The sequence below is a fragment of the Engystomops pustulosus genome, chromosome 6 (assembly GCF_040894005.1).
Source record: "Engystomops pustulosus chromosome 6, aEngPut4.maternal, whole genome shotgun sequence".
Classification (NCBI taxonomy): Eukaryota; Metazoa; Chordata; class Amphibia; order Anura; family Leptodactylidae; genus Engystomops; species Engystomops pustulosus.
In genome coordinates, this window is record NC_092416.1 from 141,028,978 (window position 1) to 141,054,846 (window position 25,869).

General features: G+C 45.4%; 1 long non-coding RNA gene across 1 annotated transcript; it reads left to right on the plus strand.

Annotated features, from left to right (window-relative positions):
* Window positions 1–310: 310 nt before the first annotated feature.
* On the plus strand, window positions 311–25,651 carry LOC140066098 (uncharacterized). The gene is made up of 4 exons (XR_011848112.1): window positions 311–354; window positions 3,613–3,648; window positions 5,252–5,323; window positions 25,527–25,651. It is a non-coding gene; the product is annotated as an uncharacterized lncRNA (long non-coding RNA).
* Window positions 25,652–25,869: the final 218 nt, after the last annotated feature.

Genomic DNA, 25,869 nt, shown 5'->3' on the forward strand with positions numbered 1-25,869 from the left:
TAAGTCTCACTTCTAGGGGTTTTATTAGGAAATATGTGTCATTGTTTACAAAGGACTATCCACCAATCAGAGTGCCACCTAAATCATTGACAGGAACAACAGCCTGTAAAATTGTAAGGGCAGCATGTGAATGTGCTCAACATGGTGGGGGTGGGTGTGACATAATAATCACATGACCAGTCACATTTCCCATCATGTGGTGCGATACAATCTAGAACACGCCCACCTACTGGCACAGCATTCCAACATGGTGGACGTGGAAGTGACTTAATAATTACCTGACCAGTCATGTGCATGGTCACATGTAAGATGCAGTGTAGGATACACCTGCCTCCTGAAACTGTGAACGGAAGGGTAAGTGAGAAAGCACACACAGGCATGCGCAAAATAATAGCATTATAAATGCATCGTGTATGCGCAATGCCCATATAACCATGGGAACCCCTAGGGATCTAAATAACATAAAATAGGGAACAGCTATGAGCGATGTAATAAAATTGCAGTTAGAAACATCTATTGCTGTAGTCTGAAAATACAAAGTTATTTTATGCAATGCAAGTACATTTCACCACACAGGTTCAACAGTGCCCCCGACTGCATAAGGAAGGAGTGCACAGACTAGTGTGGTTCTCAGGGGGTTAAAAGACATGGTAGGGGTTAATGCACTTTGGGCTTGGAGGGTAGGGTTAGATAATATGTCCCATGCTGCTCTGGTGTCACCACCACCACCCCCCTTCCCCCCTAACCATTTATGAGAGGGTTTGGGCCCCTTATTATGTGATGTTTTGTGTTTTTTCTCGTTTGTTGCTAACAATTTTTTGATCTGGCGGTAAGAAAGAGTTACTCGGTATCCCAGGTGTTTGACTTGCCAGTTGGGAGTCCGGCTGGGCATACCGCTCCTGGTGGGGATGTGATTTTTGTACTTAAGAATGGATGTGCCTTATTTGTTATTGGAAAAATAAGATAATTACTGTTCTGCAACACTTGTGTTAAAGGAAATCTACCATTTGTTTTATGCATTGTGAACCAAACATGCCTTGGGAATGCTGTAGCTACACTGATGCAGAAACATATCTTGTTTAATCCCTGAGTTGAATGGTTTTGCTCAAAAGCAATTATACTATGCAGACTGGTTGTACTACATAACAGATTACACGCAGCTACCTGAACTGTCCAGTCAGGACTTATCAAACTAAACTCACATACAGAATCTGTGGGATGGTGCAGCGATTGATTACTTTTGCCTCTCATGCACACCACAGTAAATACAGCGTTGTCAGAAAAAGTGCATAATTAGGGTAAGAGGAGAAGCGCCAGGGCAGCCACAGGAGCCTCTTTATTATAGCTTTATAATTGTATTTTCAGTTCAGGGATTAAACAAGATATGTTTCTGCATCAGTGTCGCAACAGCATTCTCAAGGTATTTTTGGTTCATAATGCTTAAATGTAATTGGTAGATTTCCTTTAGAGCTGTGACCAATTCCACCCCACTTTAAGCCTCTGTCTCACCTATAGATTTAGATAGTATTAGAGTGATAAATGTTTGTAGTCTATACACAAAGTGCAATGCAGTGAGTAATATTAAGTGTTATGTTTACTGCCAGTAATCTTAATATTATATATAGAAATGAATGTGAATGAAATAATTCATTGCTGCTATGTGGTTCTGTGATGCCGGCCGGTGAGATGAAGTCATCATATAGCATCTGCCAGTCTCTGCTTCATACTTCAGCAGCAGAGGAGCAATGATGAAGTGCGGAGCTGACGATGCTCTGCAGCATCATTGTATGTCTCCAGACAGAGAGAGGCTGAATACACATGAACATATGAAAAAGGCCACATACACTCACCGGCCACTTTATTAGGTACACCATGCTAGTAACGGGTTGGACCCCCTTTTGCCTTCAGAACTGCCTCAATTCTTTGTGGCATAGATTCAACAAGGTGCTGGAAGCATTCCTCAGAGACTTTGGTCCATATTGACATGATGGCATCACACAGTTGCCGCAGATTTGTCGGCTGCACATCCATGATGCGAATCTCCAGTTCCACCACATCCCAAAGATGCTCTATTGGATTGAGATCTGGTGACTGTGGAGGCCATTTGAGTACAGTGACCTCATTGTCATGTTCAAGAAACCAGTCTGAGATGATTCCACTTTATGACATGGCGCATTATCCTGCTGAAAGTAGCCATCAGATGTTGGGTACATTGTGGTCATAAAGGGATGGACATGGTCAGCAACAATACTCAGGTAGGCTGTGGTGTTGCAACGATGCTCAATTGGTACCAAGGGCCCAAAGAGTGCCAAGAAATTATTCCCCACACCATGACACCACCACCACCAGCCTGAACCGTTGATACAAGGCAGGATGGATCCATGCTTTCATGTTGTTGACGCCAAATTCTGACCCTACCATCCGAATGTCGCAGCAGAAATCCAATCTTCTACTGTCCAATTCCGATGAGCTTGTGCAAATTGTAGCCTCAGTTTCCTGTTCTTAGCTGAAAGGAGTGGCACCCAGTGTGGTCTTCTGCTGCTGTAGCCCATCTGCCTCAAAGTTCGACGTACTGTGCGTTCAGAGATGCTCTTCTGCCTACCTTGGTTGTAACGGGTGGCGATTTGAATCACTGTTGCCTTTCTATCAGCTCGAATCAGTCTGCCCATTCTCCTCTGATCTCTGGCATCAACAAGGCATTTCCGCCCACAGAACTGCCGCTCACTGGATGTTTTTTCTTTTTCGGACCATTCTCTGTAAACCCTAGAGATGGCTGTGCGTGAAAATCCCAGTAGATCAGCAGTTTCTGAAATACTCAGACCAGCCCTTCTGGCACCAACAACCATGCCACGTTCAAAGGCACTCAAATCACCTTTCTTCCCCATACTGAGGCTCGGTTTGAACTGCAGGAGATTGTCTTGACCATGTCTACATGCCTAAATGCACTGAGTTGCCGCCATGTGATTGGCTGATTAGAAATGAAGTGTTAACGAGCAGTTGAACAGGTGTACCTAATAAAGTGGCCGGTGAGTGTATATGGGTAGCATACAGCCCCATTCATTTTGATGGGTAATACGGCCATCCATTTACATGGCCGTATTGCCCACTGTAATGTACTGTAAGCGAGCCGTATATAAATATAGAGGATGTCCTATTTGCATATGTGCAGCATATGGCTGTGCACCGTATACTGCCTTATATACGTGCAGTATCCAGAACCAGTGGCAGGTGCATCCTGTCATCCAGCCAATAGTCAGCCATCCATCATCTGCCAGCCTACTGTATTTTATACAGATACAGTACGGATACGGTGACATACATGCACATACGGAGGAAAATCGTCACGTATATACGAATTCATATAGATTCATACAGCACGGAATTACAGAACTAGAGAAACCACCCCTTCATGTCAGAGTTGACGTCCTGGACTGAGTCAGTAGGTGTCAGGTGGAATCAGCAGGGTCAGCACTTGTCGGGCCCAAAGATGAATTTACCAGAACACCGGTGGGCCAGTCCGAGCTTGATCATACGGCTTTTGTATCTTAACTGGCTGCCAGACATTTGTCTCTACATAATGACTCAGTAATATTACCTTGTGATGTATCGTAGGTGCAGAATGAGACCATGGATGCATACGCGGTCCAGGTAGGGTGTACCCAGCCTCTCTACTGTCTGAAGCGAATTATAAAAAGACCCCCCCCCCCATAACGCCCTAAATCAGTGATGGCCAACCTATGACACGCGTGTCAGCACTGACACACGTAGCCATTTTCAGTGACACACGGCTGCTGGAGAAAAATTGCTATAGTGCAGTTGTCTGTTGTCTGGGGCCGGTCGGGCGGTCGGTTGGCGATGTGGTCTGCAGCGAGCGGCTGCATCTCAGTCAGAGAGATCGCAGCTGCTGCTCCTGTCCTCCTCTCCTGCTCTGCGGAGGCCGCCCAATGACGTCAGAGTGGAGCGTGGAGACAGAGCAGCTCCAGCTCGCAAAGACGCAACCTATGCTGTGCCTGCGCGGGAACATCTACACAGGAGTTGAAGCGGCCTGAAGAGGAGTAACGGAGGCTCGTGGTGTCGTTGGAGCCTGTGCCAGTTAGGTAAGTTAATTTATTGAGTTGAGCTCTGCCGGGCTGGGCTGTGATGTACACTCTTTGGGGGGCACTTCTCAGGACACAAATGTCCTTAAAACTAGCTGTTGCTGGACTGCCACAGGTTCGCCATCACTGGAAGAATTCCCCCTCCCCCTCACTTATCTTAGTTCATGGCACCCCACACAAGTTAAATAACAGCAAGACCAACAAAAGAAACCAACTGACAGATTAACAAAGAAGTCACTAAGCAGGTAAGTTAAAGAACTATACGTATTTGTTATTTAAACTCTAAATATCACAAAATTAGGTTTTTTTCTCAAGGTGACACACCACCCGGGTTATGCTCGGTTTTTTGAAGAATTTTGACACACTAAGCTCAAAAGGTTGCCCATCACTGCCCTAAATGGTCAAAGCATATACTGTGCGCAGTGGTAATAATGAATTGGGGAACCCATGGATCACAGGCTTGATAGAGAAGCGGGTGACACATGCTCCCTGCCATATAATGTGCCATTTCCAGCAGCTCTTAGTCTAAAATGCTCCCTTTTTGTAGCCCCTCCTGATTGTGTTCCTTTTTCTGTTGTTTGTCTATAAAAGAAGGGTCTACAGAAAAGGGGGCACTATTATAGCCCTAGTTCTATAGCCTCACACATCTAAAATGACCTTTATAATAACCTCTGACCTTTTCACTATGAGGAAAAAACAATACATACTGTATATACCTACTACCATACATACTGTATATACCTACTACCATACATACTGTATATACAGTATATATACCTACTACCATACATACTGTATATAAACATACTACTACACATACTTTATATACATACTTCTATACCTACTGCATACATGCTACTATACATACTGTATATATACCTGCTACTATACATACTGTATATATATACTACAATACATACTGTATATGTAATGTAATGTCCACAGCAGAGCCCCCCTGTAATGTAATGTCCCCTGCAGAGCCCCGCCGTAATGTAATGTCCCCTGCAGAGTCCCCCCTGTAATGGAGGGTCCCCTGCAGAGTCCCCCCTGTAATGGAATGTCCACAGAAGTGCCCCCTACCCCCTCTTCTTCCTTAGCAGGACCCCTTAAAAAAAACTTGTTATACTCACCTTTGGCTTCTTCCTGGCCAGCAGCTCCGTCATCTTCCTGGTCTGTGAGTGCACACACTAAGAAGAAGATGGAGACACCAAGAGGAGAAGCTGTAGGTGAGTATATTGTGGTTTTATCATTATCATATTGTCTTTTATATCTTTATACAAGTATTTCAGGGCTAATGAAGAGAAGTTCCTGAACCAAGGAGAAAAGGTCCACCTGTAAGTGTACTGAGTTGAAATCATGTCTACGAGAGTGGTAGATTTCCTTTAAGTCTAGTAAAGTCACCCCTTCATACTTGTGTTCTAGGGTTAGTCTTATTTATCACTAGTGTTAGAGCTCCCTCTGGTGTTCAGATGAGGCTTGTGCTGTATCATCAGCTGAGGACTCTCAGTTTCTTGTGCTGTATGGAAGCAGAACAGGCCGATTACACAGTATTTGTCCAATACCAACCCATCCAAAGACACTGAAATAATTTTTTTTTTTTAAATTACTATGGTAACCTGGTGAAATCTTCTGTGAAAACCCAAAGTATAGATTGGAGGCTCACCACCAGCAATCAGAGGGGCACCACAGATGGGATGAATGTTTTCCTGCGCTGTTTTTAAAATAAAAATTACCGTATATACCCGTGTATATACTCAGCAAAAAAAATGTGGTGAAAAACACGAGTCACAAGTTAAAACACAACACTTAAAAAATAATAAACTTATATACTCACCCTCCGGTGGCCACGATCTGCAGCGCTGCTCCCTCGATGTCCGCGCGGGTCCTCTTCTGGCTTCCGCGCCCGTCTTCTCTCTGCTGTACATCGCGCTGGGCAGCGCTGTATACTACTGGGGACAGGCTGGTCAGTGCTGTATACTACTGGGGACAGGCTGGGCAGTGCTGTATACTACTGGGGACAGGCTGGTCAGTGCTGTATACTACTGGGGACAGGCTGGGCAGTGCTGTATACTACTGGGGGCAGGCTGGGCAGTGCTGTATACTACTGGGGGCAGGCTGGGCAGTGCTGTATACTACTGGGGGCAGGCTGGGCAGTGCTGTATACTACTGGGGACAGGCTGGGCAGCACTGTATACTACTGGGGGCAGGCTGGGCAGTGCTGTATACTACTGGGGGCAGGCTGGGCAGTGCTGTATACTACTGGGGGCAGGCTGGGCAGTGCTGTATACTACTGGGGGCAGACTGGGCAGTGCTGTATACTACTGGGGACAGGCTGGTCAGTGCTGTATACTACTGGGGACAGGCTGGGCAGTGCTGTATACTACTGGGGACAGGCTGGTCAGTGCTGTATACTACTGGGGACAGGCTGGGCAGTGCTGTATACTACTGGGGGCAGGCTGGGCAGTGCTGTATACTACTGGGGGCAGGCTGGGCAGTGCTGTATACTACTGGGGGCAGGCTGGGCAGTGCTGTATACTACTGGGGACAGGCTGGGCAGCACTGTATACTACTGGGGGCAGGCTGGGCAGTGCTGTATACTACTGGGGGCAGGCTGGGCAGTGCTGTATACTACTGGGGACAGGCTGGGCAGCACTGTATACTACTGGGGACAGGCTGGGCGGTGCTGTATACTACTGGGGACAGGCTGGGCAGTGCTGTATACTACTGGGGGCAGGCTGGGCAGTGCTGTATACTACTGGGGGCAGGCTGGGCAGCGCTGTATACTACTGGGGGCAGGCTGGGCAGCGCTGTATACTACTGGGGGCAGGCGGGGCAGTGCTGTATACTACTGGGGGCAGGCTGGGCTGTGCTGTATACTACTGGGGGCAGGCTGGCTGTATACTACTGGGGGCAGGCTGGGCAGTGCTGTATACTACTGGGGGCAGGCTGGGCAGTGCTGCATACTACTGGGGGCAGGCTGGGCAGCGCTGTATACTACTGGGGGCAGGCTGGGCAGCGCTGTATACTACTGGGGACAGGCTGGGCAGTGCTGTATACTACTGGGGACAGGCTGGGCAGTGCTGTATACTACTGGGGACAGGCTGGGCAGCGCAGTATACTACTGGGGGCAGGCTGGGCAGCACTGTATACTACTGGGGACAGGCTGGGCGGTGCTGTATACTACTGGGGACAGGCTGGGCAGTGCTGTATACTACTGGGGGCAGGCTGGGCAGTGCTGTATACTACTGGGGGCAGGCTGGGCAGTGCTGTATACTACTGGAGGCAGGCTGGGCAGTGCTGTATACTACTGGGGGCAGGCTGGGCAGTGCTGTATACTACTGGGGACAGGCTGGGCAGTGCTGTATACTACTGGGGGCAGGCTGGGCAGTGCTGTATACTACTGGGGGCAGGCTGGGCAGTGCTGTATACTACTGGGGGCAGACTGGGCAGTGCTGTATACTACTGGAGGCAAGCTGGGCAGTGCTGTATACTACTGGGGGCAGGCTGGGCAGCGCTGTATACTACTGGGGGCAGGCTGGGCAGCGCTGTATACTACTGAGGGCAGGCTGGGCAGCGCTGTATACTACTGGGGGCAGGCTGGGCTGTGCTGTATACTACTGGGGGCAGGCTGGGCAGTGCTGTATACTACTGGGGGCAGGCTGGGCAGCGCTGTATACTACTGGGGGCAGGCTGGGCAGCGCTGTATACTACTGGGGGCAGGCTGGGCAGCGCTGTATACTACTGGGGGCAGGCTGGGCAGCGCTGTATACTACTGGGGGCAGGCTGGGCAGCGCTGTATACTACTGGGGGCAGGCTGGGCAGCGCTGTATACTACTGGGGGCAGGCTGGGCTGTGCTGTATACTACTGGGGGCAGGCGGGGCAGTGCTGCATAATACTGGGGGCAGGCTGGGCTGTGCTGTATACTACTGGGGGCAGGCTGGGCTGTGCTGTATACTACTGGGGGCAGGCTGGGCAGCGCTGTATACTACTGGGGGCAGGCTGGGCAGTGCTGTATACTACTAGGGGCAGGCTGGGCAGTGCTGTATACTACTGGGGGCAGACTGGGCAGTGCTGTATACTACTGGGGGCAGGCTGGGCAGCGCTGTATACTACTGGGGGCAGGCTGGGCAGCGCTGTATACTACTGGGGGCAGGCTGGGCTGTGCTGTATACTACTGGGGGCAGGCGGGGCAGTGCTGCATAATACTGGGGGCAGGCTGGGCTGTGCTGTATACTACTGGGGGCAGGCTGGGCTGTGCTGTATACTACTGGGGGCAGGCTGGGCTGTGCTGTATACTACTGGGGACAGGCTGGGCGGTGCTGTATACTACTGGGGACAGGCTGGGCGGTGCTGTATACTACTGGGGACAGGCTGGGCGGTGCTGTATACTACTGGGGGCAGGCTGGGCTGTGCTGTATACTACTGGGGGCAGGCTGGGCTGTGCTGTATACTACTGGGGACAGGCTGGGCGGTGCTGTATACTACTGGGGGCAGGCTGGGCGGTGCTGTATACTACTGGGGACAGGCTGGGCAGTGCTGTATACTACTGGAGGCAGGCTGGGCAGTGCTGTATACTACTGGGGGCAGGCTGGGCAGTGCTGTATACTACTGGGGGCAGGCTGGGCAGTGCTGTATACTACTGGGGGCAGGCTGGGCAGTGCTGTATACTACTGGGGGCAGGCTGGGCAGTGCTGTATACTACTGGGGGCAGACTGGGCAGTGCTGTATACTACTGGAGGCAAGCTGGGCAGTGCTGTATACTACTGGGGGCAGGCTGGGCAGCGCTGTATACTACTGGGGGCAGGCTGGGCAGCGCTGTATACTACTGAGGGCAGGCTGGGCAGCGCTGTATACTACTGGGGGCAGGCTGGGCTGTGCTGTATACTACTGGGGGCAGGCGGGGCAGTGCTGCATAATACTGGGGGCAGGCTGGGCTGTGCTGCATAATACTGGGGGCAGGCTGGGCTGTGCTGCATACTACTGGGGGCAGGCTAGGCTGTGCTGTATACTACTGGGGGCAGGCTGGGCAGCGCTGTATACTACTGGGGGCAGGCTGGGCAGCGCTGTATACTACTGGGGGCAGGCTGGGCAGCGCTGTATACTACTGGGGGCAGACTGGGCAGTGCTGTATACTACTGGGGGCAGGCTGGGCAGTGCTGTATACTACTGGGGGCAGGCTGGGCAGTGCTGTATACTACTGGGGGCAGGCTGGGCAGTGCTGTATACTACTGGGGGCAGGCTGGGCAGCGCTGTATACTACTGGGGGCAGGCTGGGCAGCGCTGTATACTACTGGGGGCAGGCGCGGCAGTGCTGCATAATACTGGGGGCAGGCTGAGCTGTGCTGTATACTACTGGGGGCAGGCTGGGCTGTGCTGTATACTACTGGGGGCAGGCTGGGCTGTGCTGTATACTACTGGGGGCAGGCTGGGCAGCGCTGTATACTACTGGGGGCAGGCGGGGCAGCGCTGCATACTACTGGGGGCAGGCTGAGCTGTGCTGTATACTACTGGGGGCAGGCTGGGCTGTGCTGTATACTACTGGGGGCAGGCTGGGCTGTGCTGTATACTACTGGGGGCAGGCTGGGCAGCGCTGTATACTACTGGGGGCAGGCTGGGCAGCGCTGTATACTACTGGGGGCAGGCTGGGCAGCGCTGTATACTACTGGGGGCAGGCTGGGCAGTGCTGTATACTACTGGGGGCAGGCTGGGCAGTGCTGTATACTACTGGGGGCAGGCTGGGCAGTGCTGTATGCTACTGGGGGCAGGCTGGGCAGTGCTGTATACTACTGGGGGCAGGCTGGGCAGTGCTGTATACTACTGAGGGCAGGCTGGGCAGTGCCTTATACTACTTGGGGCAGGCTGGGCAGTGCTGTATACTACTGGGGGCAGGCTGGGCAGTGCTGTATACTACTGGGGGCAGGCTGGGCAGTGCTGTATACTACTGGGGGCAGGCTGGGCAGTGCTGTATACTACTGGGGGCAGGCTGGCTGTATACTACTGGGGGCAGGCTGGCTGTATACTAATGGGGGCAGGCTGGCTGTATACTACTGGGGGCAGGCTGGGCAGTGCTGTATACTACTGGGGGCAGGCTGGGCAGCGCTGTATACTACTGGGGGCAGGCTGGGCAGCGCTGTATACTACTGGGGGCAGGCTGGCTGTATACTACTGGGGGCAGGCTGGGCAGTGCTGTATACTACTGGGGGCAGGCTGGGCAGTGCTGTATACTACTGGGGGCAGGCTGGGCAGTGCTGTATACTACTGGGGGCAGGCTGGGCAGCGTTGTATATTACTGGGGGCAGGCTGGCTGTATACTACTGGGGGTAGGCTGGGCAGTGCTTTATACTACTGGGGGCAGGCTGGGCAGTGCTGTATACTACTGGGGGCAGGCGGGGCAGTGCTGTATACTACTGGGGGCAGGCTGGGCTGTGCTGTATACTACTGGGGGCAGGCTGGGCAGTGCTGTATACAACTGGGGGCAGGCTGTAAACTACTGGGGGCAGGCTGGGGTGGCTGTATACTACTGGGGGCAGGCTGGGATGGCTGTATACTACCGGGGGCAGGCTTTATACTATAGGGGGCTGGCTGGCTATATACTGGGGGGGGGGGGTCTGTGACCAATCCATTTCCCACCCTCGGCTTATACTCGAGTCAATAGGTTTTCCCAGTTTTTGGTGGTAAAATTAGGGGTCTCGGCTTATACTCGGGTCGGCTTATACTCGAGTATATACGGTAGCTCTTTTCAGATATCATTGAGACGCCCCCCCCCCCCCCCTCCAGAGTGCTAGCGTTGCATTTGTAAACTCAGCAAAAGCGGTAAGCCTGTACTAAGGCTACCTTCACCAAGTTATGAGCTGGGTGTCCACCACCTTAATGACCTATGACAGAGCAGATTCACACAGGCATATTGGTTGACCACAGATCCGTTTGGTTTTAGATTTTTATTCCGCTTTTTTTTTTTTTTTTTTATAACATCCGTTGTGCAGCTGTTGTTCCATTTTTTTTTTCACATCTGCAGAAGAAACTTTTAAAGCTTAAGATTGATTAGAAGACATTTCACTGGGTTCCCAGCATCATCAGCGGGGAAAAAAAGGACTGTCATGAACTTTCTCTGATCCACTAGTTAGAAAAAAGGGCAGGCTGTAACATTTTTTCAACAGACAATGTTGAATGTTGGATCAGTTGAAAACAATGGAAATGTGAAAAAGCACATAGGAAAGAATTCTATAAAGAGAGACTTGGAAAGCTGGGAGAAAATAACATTGGGGCACATTTACTAAAGTCTCTGCAGATTTTTCCACATTTGTCTAGCGGTTGCACTATTCTTCATGTGACACAAATCTCTGCCTGTAAGGGGTGTTCCGGTGCTCAGTCGGGCCGTGCACCCCATTTATCATGCAAAGTCCGACAGAATTGTGTTGCACGCCATTTGTTAAAGGTGCACCAAAAAAAAGTGGTGCACACGGTCAGGGCAGTGCCGGGGGCACCAGATTTATAAAGAATGTGCCCCAGAAATATTCGATCTGGTGCCCTCTGCACACTACACAGACAAACTACACACTGTTTTTAGTAAATGTGGGCCATTGTGAGAATAAGCCCTTAAGGCTATCTGCTCATGTTGTGGATTGTCATGTGGAAAATCTGCAAAAATATCAGTTTCTCATACACACATTTTTATGTAGGTTTTTCATGCTGATTTGTCTATTTAGCATTTTCGTGCATTGTTTTATGCGGATATCTGCGTGTGTTTTTTCCTCTTTTTTCCCCTATCCCTTTTGGCTGACGGAATTCTGCAAAATAAAAAAAAAAACATGTTTTATGCAAATGTTTACTTTTTCAAAGACTTCAGTTTTAAAAAACCTATGCAAAAATGCAGGACACACAAAAAAGTATCATCATGATCATTATTTTATTTTATGCACTGGGCAGCAATTTCAGCGCTGAAAAAAATGCATTTCCTACATTACTTTTTGCAAATCCCAATCACTTTAATACTACTGTATTCCCCTGCAGATTTTCCACACCACAATATGCGCATACCATCTGTGCAAAATCTGCAACATGTACAGATAGCCTTACTTTTCTTGAGCTTACTTGTGGATATTTGCATGCGTCTTTTTTACGCTGCAGTCTAAGGGAGACTTGAAATCTGCATCAAATCCATATTAAATCTTCATCAATGTGCAATTTTTATGCAGAATTTTCTCAGCCTAAAGGAATGGGAAAAAGGGGGAAAAATGCATGCAGAAAAAAACCACACAAAAACGCTATACTATAAATATCAGCATAGAAAAATTTTCCACATCACAATTTGCAATACGTGCGGATAGCCTAAGGAAAGGATACATTACTTTCATCACAGTAGACCCCTTTAATTGTCATCAATTATACTGCAGTAGATTAGCCACTGCAGGGTCTGCCAGGAGTGGAGCCCAATCTAATGGCTCAGTTAGGTGATGTTTCCTTTAGTATGATAATAGGTTTTAAAAGTATCACAGAGCAGGAAGCTCTGTTCTTTTAAAGGAAACCTACCACCACGGATCTACCTATCGGGTGCCTCTATTGTACGTGTATCTTTTTAAAACATATTATTGTGTTTTCTAAAGAGGCTACTGAGGCGTGGAGTAGCTGGAGCTGAGGCAACACGGGCCGGCTACTCCGCGCCCCAGTAGCCTTTTTGATCCTCCTACCAAGACATCTTCAGCTCCGAAGCCGGAGTTCTGTGCATACGCGGGTGAGTGCACGCAGCTCCTTGTAGCTGCATGCTGAAGATGTCTGGGTAGGAGGATCAAAGAGGCTATTGGGGTGCGGAGTAGCCGCACCGTGTAGCCTCCGCTCCAGCTACTCCACGCCCCAGTAGCCTCTTAAAAAAATTAACACAATAAAAGTTTTAAAAAGATACAGGGGACGTGAGGATTAGCCTTTAAAAGGGCTATCCTCAAGTACAATAGAGGCACCTACCACCCGATCTACCTTAATAGGTAGATCCGTGGTGGTAGGTTTCCTTTAAAACCATAGCCAGTTTCTAGGGGTGTCAATTTGCCAGACTGGCAATACGTCCAGTACACGCAGTCGAACCTGAACGGGAATGGGAGGTCCGCTTATCTCTATCAATAATACGCTGCCCCAATGATATGGTAGCACGTCTTTAAACCATGTTAGACACTGAAAACATATACATGAATAAGATGTCTCCGGAGAAGCACCTGTCAAGTGAGATTCTTGTAAATCTTTTATGAGACTGCGTTGCCTCTGGAATTAGGTTTATTATGTAAGTTTGAAATGCACACATTTAACATTCTCTAGATTTTTTACATTGGTCAGAAAATTAGTTCAGACTCATCAAATAAGCAGTCAGACAGGTTCCTACATACACAGGGCTGGGAGGACTCAGTAATGGGCAGCTAATTATATAGTGGATGGGTGTGCCGCACCATAGGTTAGGTAATAAATATCTGATTGCTGTTTGATCCCATTACTAGGACCCCTAAAAAGACTAAAACAAGGGTCCTGCTGCAAGGTGGTCAATCATATACCTTCCTCTCCATTCAAAGTCTACATACCCCAGGATGTAACACGTATTATAGCTCATTTTTACCCCGTCTATGCATTTCTAGTGTTGGAGGGTTATATTATTCATCAACAAGTATAGGCCTCTCAGTAGGGACAACTGACTACTAAGGCCTGGTTCACAAGGTTCTATAGGATAAAATATGCATATCCTAAAAATGCTCTGAGTCTGCAATCCTGACAATAATTTTGGACATGTACTAGCTGTTGTTTCTTACACTTACCCTGTGTAACCCCATACACTTCTACAGGCTCATAAACAAAGTTGCAGGATCCACGGTCCCATGCATGAACTGACCGCCCAGGCTGCAAAAGATAGAGCAGGTCCTATTCCTGCCCGAGTTTGCATCTTGGACAGTCCTTATCCATTGACGCCTGAGTGGAACTCACCCACGGGACTGTTGTCTGTGGCTCAAGGAACTGCACTGTCGTGTGCAGAAAGCTTTTCTCTGAGGGTGGGTTCATATGTGGCGCTTTGGGGATGCGTGTTAAAACCCTAAGTGTTTTCTAGGAGTTGCCATGAAATCTGAATTAAACTTTTCCATTTTGGGTCAAATAGAGTTATTTACCATAGATTTGGTAAATGCCAGATTAATCATAGTATCATAGTATATAAGACTGAACAAAGAATTAAATAAATGTTTTTTTCCCAATAACCCATAATATAATGAAGAAGAACACTTGTACATGTCTGGTTCATCCTTGAGTGCAATTTCCAGAAACTTGAATGAATATCCCCCCATGTTCTCAGCTGCATATCCACTGCAGACATTAAAATCTGGAGTAAGGTCTTGTCTAATGTCTAAATCTGCCCCTAAAAGATTCAGTCTATTCATTTCAGTCCAATCTCTGCAACCCTTAATTTACTCAGCAATGACACTGTCAATACACAGTGCCATGTTCCCCCATACAACTAATAGCTAAGGGTCCAGATGGGCTCTTCTAGACAACCTGTTTTACACCTTACACCACACAAATTTATACATGTTTGCACCTGCAACTCAGAATTCATCTATAAAAAAGAGACTTGAAAGAATGGGGGGATTTATCACAGTTTGCATGCCTGAAAACAGATGTACAAGCGCAGAGCAGGAAATTGCAATTTCTCCACACACTACGGCAATTCATCATATGCTGGGGCACTTAGTGCCAGTGTATAATAAATGTGCCCCAATGTGTTCGTATACCTTGCAGTGCCACAACAGGAGAGATGGAGAATAACATGTATGCACTGATATATAAGGATTGTCTATGTAAGCTCCAGACACATCTTCCAGAGAGAAGCACATCTTGTAAACGCTTTCTATGGTCCCCAAAATACAGCACCATGAGCTAAATTGGATGACTCCTCTAGCACTTAGGGTTTAAGGATTGTTTAGTATATAGGGCGCACTGCCCGGGATGTTTTTCAGGAAGTATGTACGCACAAGATGACTGATGACTTAGGAGAAGCATCTGTCAGGAGACATTCTTGTAAATCTTTTTATGAGCCTTCATTGCCTCTGGTTTTAGGATAATTATGTAAGGGGCAGAGCTTGCGTTCTACCCCACACGCACATTACATTCCCCAGAAGATTTACTGCATTTTTCAGAAGGTATTCCAGACTTGTGTGACAGGTTACTGTACAGGAGGGCTCAGAGGACCTGGTGATGGACAGCTAGGGATATAATGGGTGGGGGTGAAGATGTCAGTGCAGTTCAGTATCAAAGGAAAGTCCAAAATTTCCTAAGGTTCGACCTGGAACATATTAAGACAATGTTAAAGATAATCAAAAGTTTAGATCTGTCCCAGTGATGAGCGGCTCCCTGATAAGCAGGAATTCAGATATCTCAATCTGGATTGCTTGGATTCAATGAAGATTTTTCCTGGAATTTATGTCAGATCAGGTGAAAAAGGGTAAAACACAAGCATGTAAATCCACGTAAAAAACAAACTACTTACAATGCATTAAAAATGCACATATCTCATGCACTAGCAGCACATGAACATGTTTAGCCAGCAGAAATGGACACATATGCTGGTCCAATCCCATGGACTGCATACATTGCGCAGGACAGAAGTCCTTGCATTATACAGAAATATGATGCAAGGACTCACTGAAGGGCATTTTGGCGTAGGATGCCTCTGCTATATTTTTTAGTGGGATGTAAGTTTGTGGCGCAAGGGATTAATGATATGGCGCATGGACTAAAAGGTTTAGAACTCCCTAGCTGCTCTCTTTTTAACCCACAATATGCGCCTAAAAATGTGTTGAAAATGGATTCACAAAATTTTGCACCCAAAAAGTCGAGAGTATAGTAAAACACCAATACTGGGGCGCCAACAAATTCAGGGGCAAAAAGGAAAAACAAAAGCACAACCAGTTTTCCATTTGAAAGGCGATAATAAATGACCCCACTGCCTGGTGCCCAAACTGCAGTGCCGATTCTATTAGAGTTCTAGTGCTGCAGTTTGGCTGCCAGACAGGGCTGCAAGGACTCCTGTCCCGTGCAAGGTGTGCAGTCCATGCGATTGGACCAGCATACAGTTCCACTTTCATAGCTGAACATGTTCATGTGCAGCCAGCATTATATTGGTGAAACTCTACAACGTGTGAAGATACTCTAAGGGTGTCGGCACACATAGCTGTGGGACTGACCCCTGTGCTAATCCTCCAGAAATTCCATATGCATCAGAAACCTGCCAAATTCTAGGTGCTTTTTGATATGTTTAATGCCAAGATTTTACCGCGATGGGGGCTGGAATGTAACCTTTCCATTGCAAGGGTTGATTTCCATATTGGGATTCACAGCTTTATTATCACTTTTTTGCTGTTTCTATTTTGTGGTTTTTATTATTTGTTTTCTTTCCAGTGCACAATCTGACACATTTCAATATCTATGGACACTCTGGTAACTTTACATTATACTGAACAAATAAAACTAAAAGATTGTGCTTCCACAACACATTGCTTCTTGAATAAGATTTAAGTGTACAGTGATACCTCGGTTCTCGAACATAATTTGTTCCGGGAGGTCGGTTGAGAACCAAATTGTTCGAGAACCAAAACAAAAAAACCCATAGGAAATAATGGAAACTGGATTAATTCGTTCCAAGCCCCAGAAAATGCCTATTTACTGGCCTAATTTGTATATAATATGTAGAAAAACATGAGTCTCAACAAGAAATAAGAAAGAAAAGTGTATTTATTAAAACAAAAAAAATTAAATGTACTGTACAGTACAGTAAATTGAGTTTCATTTACTGTACCTGTACCAACCTTTATGGCAGGAGGGAATGAATGTGGAGGGAGGAGGGAAGGGGGATGGTTATTGTTCTGATGGGAAGTCCTCTTCAATAACAACAGAGGGTAACTGCTCTTCGGGTGTTTCTGTTCTCGGTGTCTTTTGCTGAGGAGAATCAGAATCTTGCTCTGCAGTTGCTTGTCTGATTTCTTTACGGAAGAATTTGTCAATGGTTTGCTGTTTTTTTCGGCTTTGCAAAATTTTGCGGAAAGTGGACATAACATTGTCATTAAAAATGTTAACTGCTCTATTTGCTACCACTTTATCAGGGTGATGTTGTTCAACAAAATTGGCGATTTCTGCCCATTTAGCACACATTTCATGAATAAGGCCACTAGAAATATCCTCCACTCTCTCCTCTTCTTCAGAAGAAATGTCTTCAACCATATCCTTCTGCTGCTGCTGTTGTTGTAGGTGCATTAGTTCCTCGGTGGTTAACTCAGCAGCGTGACCTTCCACAAGTTCGTTGATGTCATCTTGTTGAATGTCAAGGCCCATGGTCTTTCCTATGGCCACAATATCATCAACCACAGCAACATCTTCATCAACAACAGGAGCTGACTCAGGTTCTAAAGGCTCACTGTCCCTTTCGGGCCAAAGTTTTCGCCATGCAGCATACAATGTGCGATGAGTGACATTACTCCAAGCAGTGTCAATCAAGTTTACACAATTCAGGATGTTGAAGTGTTGTTTCCAAAATTCCCTCAGAGTTAACTGTGTGTCATTTGTCACTTCAAAGCACTTCCGGAAGAGGGCCTTTGTGTACAATTTCTTAAAATTGGATATGACCTGTTGGTCCATGGGTTGCAGAATAGGGGTTGTATTGGGGGGTAAGAATTTTACTTTTTATGAAGCTATAGTCATCAACTAGATCTTCTTCTAAAGCTGGGGGGTGAGCAGGAGCATTGTCCATCACTAATAGACATTTTAATGGCAAATTTTTTTCTGTCAGGTATTCCTTCACTCGAGGTGCAAAAACTTCACGCACCCACTCTGTAAAGAATTGTCGGGTAACCCAAGCTTTGGTGTTAGACCGCCACATCACAGCCAATTTACTCTTCATGACATTGTGCCTTTTGAATGGCCGGGGATTGTCAGAATGATAGACAAGCAAGGGTTTTACCTTGCAATCACCACTTGCATTTGCACAAAACAAAAGAGTAAGCCTATCTTTCATAGGCTTGTGCCCTGGTAGTGCTTTTTCCTCTTTGGTTATGTAGGTGTTGGCTGGCATTTTTTTCCAGAATAATCCGGTCTCATCGCAGTTGAAGACCTGCTCAGCAACAAACCCTTCTGCCTTGACATAGTCACTAAATTCTTTTATGAAGCTATTAGCAGCCTCCTGGTTTGCACTAGCTGCCTCCCCATGCCTAGTGACGCGATGTATGCCACTTCTATGTCTGAAATTCTCAAACCAACCTCTGCTGGCTTTAAACGTGAAAGCACATTCACCACTTGTACCAGGTGTTTCTGTGTTCAGGTCACTAAATATTTGGAGTGGTTTCTCACAAATAACGACCTCATTGATGCTGTCACCTGCTAACTCTTTTTCTTTAATGAAAATAAGGAGCAGCTTCTCCATTTCCTCCATTATCTGAGGCCTTTGCTTAGTTAACAGTGTAACACCTTTGGCAACACTGGCAGCCTTTATAACATCTTTATTCTTAAGGAAGGTAGAGATGGTTGATTTTGGCATGCCATACTCTGCAGACAGATCCGACACACGTGTGCCCTGTTCATATTTGCCAATGATTTCTTTCTTGAGTTCAATCGTTGTTCTCACAACTTTCCGCTTACCTTTGTCTGCATTACCACTTCTGGCTTTCTTTGGACCCATGTCTAAGGGTTAAATTCAGTGTACAGTACAGTACAGTAATTTACAGTACACACTTGCGTGACTCTCTCCACAAAGCGACTCTCTCTCTCACTAACTCACAATGATGACGCAGGCAAGGCGCTGGGCCGAATGAACGCCATTCGGCTCAACTCGGCTAATCTCGGACGTTCGGCTGTTCGAGTTCCAAATATTTGTTCGGAGTCCAAGACAAAATTTTCTCGAACTTCCTGTTCGAATACCGATTTGGTCGAAAGTCAAGGCGTTCGAGAACCGAGGTATCACTGTATTTTGAAGACTCTTAGCTTTCTGACCGCTGTCCCAAAGTAAAATTAGCAAGTTTCTGCTCAGCACTGCCCTGTAGCACTGTAGATTATTGTCACGTTGCATAATATGGTGTTGACAGAGGAAAGGGTTGGGTCCTGTAACTCATATACTGAACCTAATCATTTTCAGATCTGCCTAGACATAGGTGTATCTGGGAGTCTGATCTCAACTGAACTCCACCCAAGGTGTATAGATACCCAGCTGCTTGAGGTTATTTTTGACCTTCACGCTCAGTATTTGCTGTCCTATATTTTTTATTGGAGATGTTGGTGCACATATGCTGGACATTGGCCTTTGTTAGATGTAACAATCTTATAAGCTAAGCAGAAGTTGTAGAACTCCGACCATAAGAAATAAGCTATAATCTGTGGGGGGAACCAAAGAGCAAGTCTTCAGGTTCCTGCAGCTCCACCACTGGGTAATGAAAGGTTCCCCAGTCCAAAAAATCTTACAAAAACCCCTTCTATTGAAGTGGCTGTAGGGTCCAGGCAGTATGCATTGCCCAGTTTCACAGTACGAAGAAGGAAGTGACAATTAAGGCTGAATGGTAATGACTGGAGGTGCTTGGTCTTTGTATCATGGTTATATATGATGCAAGGAGTCCCTACATCCCCTCAGAACCGCCGTGCCGTACTGAGAATATAATTACAGTACACTGCTTTCCTGAGGTTATGCGGTGACTTCTTGTGTCTATAAATATGATTCTTGGAGTCCCATCCCTGTAACAGTGTTTGGTCCAAGAAAGGCGGCCACCATATGTTCGTGGGTTCACAGACCAAGAGCGTTAGTATAAAGAATTGACCGAGTTATATAATCTGTTTAATTGTTTCTGTACAGTCCTGATATGAGATTTCTGTAAGGCGAATATCTGCGGTGAAAAATGTACAATCTTTTCATTTTTCTGAAGGTTGAGATTCTTGTCATGGGTGGTGTAGTAAGATTACTAACTAATGGATTTTCTTTTTAACCCTTTACCTAAACAGCAATTAGACAACTGCCATTCTGTCCCCATAGATTCTTCAGTGCTACAATGTATTTACACCCAAGTGGGTTACATAACAAAGAATTTTGATTTAATAAAGGGATTTTTCAGGACATATGTGACAACCTGACAATATGTTGAATTCTAGAAAACACTTGGGGGTGTGTTCACATATGGCATTTTGGAAATGAGTTTTAAAACTCATGGGCCAGAAGGAATGCGTTTTGCATGTTACCATGCGTTTTACTGCTTTGAAAAAGATTTTCTTCATTCCTGAAAGTGTAAGCAGCTGTGTTAACACTTCAAGCATTGAAGAAAAATCCCTTCAAAGCAGCCAAATGCATGGCACCATGTAAAACGCATGTGTTGCGACTCATGTGTTCAGATACCCAAAACGCCACCTGTGAACGCACCCTCAGACAAAGGCATCCTGCGAACAACAAATGCAGCTCCTTCAGCCACAAATCACAGTCCTGTGGGTGAGTTCCACTCATGCGCCAATAGATAAGAACTGTCCAAGCCACAAACTCGGGCAAGAATACGACTTTCTCTATCTTTTGCAACTCATGCCTGGAATCCATGGCAGTGGGCATGAACTAGAAATAAATGGGGACGTGAGCTAGAGACTGCAGACATGGCTAGAAAACGTCCAAAATTCACATTCAAACGAGTGAGGCATCACTATGATCTGCTAACAAACTTATATCTTTTCATGTAGACTTTTGATGCACATCACTGACTAGCCTCTCCATTCTCAAGATCAAGTCCAGGGATATCTGAGCAATATTGCTTCACCAAACCTCTCTTTTTACAAGGATCCATTGATAATAACTGGGACCCCACTGATCGGCTATAATCTTAGATGAAACCGGGTAGCAAGGGTTCAATCTTCATGCATTGTCACCATAGGAGAAGTTAGGCAAAACACATTACCCTCTAAAATCAATATCATATGAGTTATTTGTGTAATCCAGGACATGACAGGTCCTCCAGAACATGTGCTTTTTGTAACTACTCTTTTGTTTTCTGGCTACAAGAAGAATCCCCAATAGTTCACATAAAGGGTTTTCTGAACTAGATTTTAATGAGAAAATCGGATCCCTCACTAGAAGTTCCATGTGATATAATCTCATCATTAAACTGTGGCAGTCAGCAACCTAGGCGTTCACGTCTGTACATGACTTATGATAAGACCTAATTGTTCTTTCCCATGTAATTTTAGCTATAGGGTGTGGGAGTCATATAAGAACTACTCATGTGTCCTACATAATTAATGAGGCCTTTATACCAAGACACATGGCCTCACACTGAGCTGTAAGTCCTGTGATGGCTCATTTTACCCACATTGTCACGGACATTTGCCTCAATATTATATATTATTATATGAGGCTAATTTGTGCTGTCCATCTCTGACATTAATGGTAGTAATTCATCCCAAACAACATTTCTCCTGTTACTGCTATTAGTTGGAGATGCTAGAAGTGCGACCTGGATGAAGCCGACAGCTTCTGCTTAGATATTGGGGGGGTATTTATTATTGGCTTTGCAACAGTTTTTGGCAGCCTTTTTTTTATTTTTGTTACTGTGACTTGTGAGCCATATTTATTAAATCTTGGGACCACAATTTATCTTCTTTTCCAATACTCAAACCTTTTTTTAAATTTTGTTGCGTGATTTGGGTCCATCTCTTCAATCTTGACACTTTTCCTGTACTTGTAGTTTCTCAACACTTTTTTGGCACAGATTTTGGCGCACAAATTGACCAGCAAAAAGCAAATCTACTACTAAGCCCCTTCATGAATATTGTTTGTCATTTCCACGCTCGTTTGTTTTTCTTGCAATGCGCCAAAAATAATGAATGCCCACAAAACCCTTTTAACCTCTTCTCTCTGGTGCCCAGTTCAAAATTAGCAGCCACATTATTCCTGACAACATAATCTAGATTTAGTTTTGGTCAAGCAACAAGAAAATATCAGACTCCATAGAAGAACTTGAAAAGGCAAAAATTTTCATTGGACACCTTGCCCTTTATGTTAGTGCTTTGGCATAGTCTCGAACACAGAATATTGGGTCATCAAGATCCAATGGAAGACAAACCCAATTGGAAGTAAATAGAGCATTCACCAGGCACTATAGTCTATTTCTTGTAAGGCAATTCATAAATACTAGATAATATTGATCCTTCATGGATGGAGGCTAGGTGTTCAAGATATCCACCTGTGGTAGACCCACAATACCCTGGACCACACTGGCCTCTACCCTTCATCATTGAGGGGCATTTATTATTTTTGGCGCAGGGTGGTGCTAGAACCGTTCTATATTTTTCAGTGGGATATAAATTTTTGGTGCAAGGGATTAATGAATTGGTGCATCGACTGAAGGTTTAGAGCTCTCTAGACCAGTTTATAGATGGGCTATTTTTGTGTCACAAATTTTGCCAAAAAAGTGTTGGTATAATAGAAGCACCAGAAAACCGGTGGATTTACAAGTGGCGCAAATGTTTTGCGCCCAAAAATAGAACAAGTCGAGAGTGTCAAAAAACACCAATATTATGTCTCCAACACTTCATAAATTCAGGTGCAAAAACACCGCCAGTTATTCATTTCAAAGGCCATAATAAATGCCCCCCATTTGTTTCCTCCAACAGTATTCACGTTTATCAATTAGTAGTATGTCATATGCATGGGCATTTGCTAAGTGTGGTACATGTCTTTTCTGGCATCAAAATCCTTTCTTTTTCTTTCTGCGTCTTGCGCACCAGATTCATTATGTATCGCCGTCACAAAAACCAAGTTCAATTTTTCTGTGCACCAAATATATTAAGGCTGTGAGCCAGAATATAAAATCACAGTGCAAAAATCCTCTAAAATTGGGCACCAAAAAACAACACCTTGCACCAAAAGTAATAAATGGGGGAAATGCATAAAAGTAATAAAAGGCAAAAGCAGCTGCAAATTTGGATCGCCCCTAAGCCCAGCCCTGTCAATGGATCTCTGGAACATATTTATCCTCATTGAACATGGTTCTTTTCTACATTTGGTGTGGTCTAATAAAGTGGATAGGAATCATATCTGGTGCTTGAATGTGTGATTGACAGATTTATGATGTGTTTGTGTGAGAAGCTGAACTCGTACACCCTACAAGAGAAAACATTCCTGACGCTCCTTCCTCACACCATAATTAGGCTAAACCCACCCAACTAGTCTGAGGCCTAGTGACACTGAGCACAGAACAGAGAATATACTAGTCTAAAACCCGTTGCCCATGAGCGAGTTTGTTCTAAAAAACTTGCTCCGTGCATTTCTGGGATTTACTGTACCCAGAACCAAAAACAGCAGAATCGATTTGAGTATTTCACTGGTTCTGCAATGGGGTTTAAGGGCGTAATTTCATTAGACAAAAATGTTTTCATTAGTTATCTCCCTTGTGTTGTCCAGTAAAAATGGATCCTCATCATTGAAAATATATGAAGTATGGTAGAAACACAGATTAGACACAGAATAACATAGATGTATAGCAGAATACATCCTGCTAGGAATAGTAGGATTATTCTTATTGCAGCATATTATCTGCGGTAATAAACTATTCCATCTGAACAGCAATGGAGAATGCAAAGTTATTGGGACGATTCTCAGAGACCTTTTAGTATGAAAAGGCACAAAAAACCTTGTCAAAAACTCGGTGAAATGGATATGACTTTTTTGCAACTGCATTATAAAGACACATATAAAAACACAGTTCACTACACAAAGACAGATCACTACACACTCTATGATGTCATCAGGCGGCGCCACCGCTGCCTCATACAGTGGGCGTGAGTAGAGCACACAGACCTGTTTCTCTCTGTTATGCCACACTGGAAGCCGAGGGAGAAGTTGTGGGGGATAGCCAGAGGGGAGTATTGATTTGTTTTTATGACCAGCCCTGTGTCTGCTGCATTGCGTTAGTGAGGGGAGGCTGCTAGACATTTCATTAATGAGGGGAGGCTGTTGGATATTTAATAAGTGAGGGGAGGCTTGTCTACTGATGCCTTAGGTAATTTTATTGGTTTCTAATTTTATCTAATTTTATTTTCCAAATTTACCAGTAGCTGCTGCATTTTCTACCCCAGGCTTATATTTGAGTCAATACGTTTGCCCAATTTTTTTGTGGTAATATTAGCTGTCTCAGCTTATATTAAGGTCGAGCATATACAGTATATCAAATGCAGAGCTGTCATGGATTTTATTACTGATGTGCTTATGGATTTTGTTGCAAACAAAGCAAGCAATCTACACAGGGGTGAAACCAACTGAGGTGACCTAATGGCTGATATCCTACCTAACAACAGGACCCTAAGTAGAGTCATTGTAATGGAGCCAAAATGGAGAATTGTGTGTATAAACTGTCTATCACACCTTTGATTTGGCTCAGATACAGTGGCCCAGATTTACTAAATCCCCACTGTCCATTTTCTGTCTGACTTTGCGCGTTCTTTCATGTGCAAACATGTATTTAGGAGGAGACACTTTTGTGGCGCACGCTGCACTATTCTTCTCACTATTGGTGTGCCAAATTTATCATGCAAAATCCTACAGATGTTTGTCACATGCCCCATGTTAATGGTGCACTGTTTCGGGGAAGTTCAGGGGATGCCAGATTCATGAAGAACGGGCGCCACAAATCCTGAATCTGGCGTCCCCTGCACACTACACAGGCAAACTGCACACAGAGCAGTTTGCACTGTTTTCAGCCAATGTGGGCCAGTATATTTAATTTCTTGATAAATCCCCCTCATATAGTATCAATGATTATAGATAGATCATGGTCTAGAGATTAAGAAGAGATGCTGCGGCTGGACACTTCCATTTCTGAAGGTGAAGTGTTGATGTGTATGTGCTCATTCTACACATTCCCGCACACACCCTATAGCCTGCACCTTTACACGAGTCCTGACACGCTACTCCCATCTTGATCTTTACTACAGGCCCAAACCAGTTTCATTGGCAGCAATTCCCCTATAGCAACATAGAAGATGAGATTTTTTTCACTTTTCTTTTACTCATCAGAAAACCCTTTCTCTCCCGCACTTCTCTATTAATCTTCCTATAATTAATTATTATGAAATCAATTTTGGCAAAGAGAACGGAGCAGACTGCCAATGAGTGTACACGGGAAATTAAGCTCCTTTCATCTTCATGTACAGACTAACCTGTGGCAGAATAGTGACACCCAGCGTTAGCTTCTTGGTACAATTCACTGTATATGCAGATGCAGCAGAGCCAGATTTGTACTGGGGTGGGGGGTGGGGGGTGTAATTTTGTAGATTTACCATCAGTCCTGTGGAAAATGACAGACATAAAAATGTGTTGTACATTATAAAAATTATGCTCTGATGTATTAGACAAGTTTAAAGGGATTGTTCAGGAATAACTAATGATGGTCTATCCATAGGAATGGCGGGGACCCTGCTCGTGGAACTGATCATCTGTTTGACACAGTGAAACCAGAAGAAATTGGCTCTTTGTTGCAGCTACAAACTGTGAAAAGTGAATGGAAGCCGAAACTTAAAAATAGGCCGTTAATAGTTATTCTTGGTGTTTTTAAGGCATAACTACTGCACATGTTTTTTGCCTGACAAATACAGTTTTCCTACCTCTGATAGGGAAGCTGCTTGAAAATTTTCTGACAAAAACTTACAATTTTGCATAAAATCCACTCACACAAAATGCTGGTGAATTTTCATCTGGATTTTTGAGGTCAGTAGGCTGCTAGTTTCATCCCGATTACATTAAAT